This window comes from Halictus rubicundus, unplaced genomic scaffold, assembly GCF_050948215.1.
Source record: "Halictus rubicundus isolate RS-2024b unplaced genomic scaffold, iyHalRubi1_principal scaffold1301, whole genome shotgun sequence".
In the NCBI taxonomy this organism is placed as follows: Eukaryota; Metazoa; Arthropoda; class Insecta; order Hymenoptera; family Halictidae; genus Halictus; species Halictus rubicundus.
In genome coordinates, this window is record NW_027489842.1 from 20,001 (window position 1) to 22,174 (window position 2,174).

Below are 2,174 nucleotides of genomic sequence, written 5' to 3' on the forward strand. Positions count from 1 at the left end.
CGCAAAGAGCGTTTCTGAGTCGGGTTGCAAAGATGCTACGTACGAGCGAACGATGGACGTTTCGTCGGCGTTTGACGCGGTTCTGTGAAAATTGCAAATTTTACATTGCGTCTAACGGTCTTCGTGAGAAGAAGGAAATAGGAATGGGTATCACATTCGGACTTGCGTGAGTGTTTTGCGGCGTCGTGAGTCGTATTTTCAATACGACCGCCCGTGAACACCGCTCCGACGATCGAAATCTCTCTCTCCTCTCTCTCTGGAACGATTCGCATTGCGGAAGAAGCGTTTCACTCTCGAACATTTTACGCGCTCCCGACGTCGTCTGAAATGATGCGTATACGAAAGGTATAAGAGTCTCAAGAGACTACAGTGAATGGACACAAATAAAGAAAGAGATACCGGACACCCGTGTAAAATCTGTGTGCGCAACTGTGGCGTGCAACGTAAGCCCCAGGGAGATGATATATAAAATAAAATACGTCTGTGCGTGGATGTGTCTCTCTACACATAATTGCGGCGGAGGGTCGTCGTTGCCAGCGACTTCGACAAACATATTCTTAGAGTTCGCGAGACAGTGGTCTCTCGTTCTACGAACGCTTTGATGACTGATGGACATAGCAACATTTGGCATTGTGCGGGATGCGCACGCGTACTTGTATCGGGTCGAATAATTTCCCCGTCGTCGCGTGTCCTCGCTAATCCGTTGCGGATTCCATCGCCACGTTCGTTGAATTGAATGACGACCGAGATCTCGTGTCTCTTTGGTTTGATCGATGATATCGCGTCGTGCAGCGTTTCTGTACCCCCGTGTGTCTAGTGTAGTAGAGAAACCCCACCGGGTGTTGAAAATATATATACTCCTCTATGGAGTGGCTTTCGAACATCGTTGTCACCACAACGTGTTGTCACGCAGAGCACGAGAAGGTGAAGGTGAAAACAAACCTTTGTCGGTCGCCCCATGTCTTTTTTTCTTCATTGTCGATCGCGAGACCGCGCGATCTGTCGGTCGTCCAGTCCCCGGAAGTTCTTTTCGACGGACGTTAAAGTTAACCGGCCGATCGTCTAGCGAGAGTTTCCGATCGACGAACAAAATGAAGAAATCTCTATATATACATTATATAGAGAAAAGACACTTTGGTGTGGCGCATAAGATATATGGTTTTGTTTTTTTTTTTTTTTTTTTTTTTGTGCTCCTCTGTACGTTCTCGCGTACTTTTAATGCTTTCGGTGAAATATACGAAACATTTTTTTTTCACGTTTGACGACCTCAGAGTAGGCGAGATTACCCGCTGAATTTAAGCATATTACTAAGCGGAGGAAAAGAAACTAACAAGGATTTCCTTAGTAGCGGCGAGCGAACAGGAATGAGCCCAGCACTGAATCCCGCGGTTCCGCCGTTGGGAAATGTAGTGTTTAGGAGGGTCCATTTATCCCGTGACGTCGAACCGCGTCCAAGTCCATCTTGAATGGGGCCATTTACCCGTAGAGGGTGCCAGGCCCGTAGCGACCGGTACGCGTTTCGGGAGGACCTCTCCTTAGAGTCGGGTTGCTTGAGAGTGCAGCCCTAAGTGGGTGGTAAACTCCATCTAAGGCTAAATATGACCACGAGACCGATAGCGAACAAGTACCGTGAGGGAAAGTTGAAAAGAACTTTGAAGAGAGAGTTCAAGAGTACGTGAAACCGTTCAGGGGTAAACCTGAGAAACCCAAAAGATCGAATGGGGAGATTCATCGTCGACGAGGCTGGCTTCCGTTGGTGCGCAGATACCCCGTATGGGCCTTCGTGGTTTCCAGTGCGAGGGTACACCATCTTCGGCAAATGTTCCGGTCGCGTAGTCGTGCACTTCTCCCTTAGTAGAACGTCGCGACCCGTTGCGTGTCGGTCTACGGCCCGAGTTGTTGCCTGTCGTGTCGCTACGTGCGCACACGACAGACGCTCGATCGCCTGGCCGGCTGCGTGACGGTACTCTGACGGTATCGGGCCGCAACCAATCCATTCTCGAATGTGTGTGCGTCAGGCCCGCCGCAAGCTCGGTTAGTTTTACCCGAAGGTACGGACCTGGTGCCGGCTTCGGGCCTAACCAGCTGTTAGCAGGCGGTGTCCTCGGACTGGCCAAGCTTCGAATTACCGGTCAGCGACGCTACTGCTTTGGGTACTCTCAGGACCCGTCTTG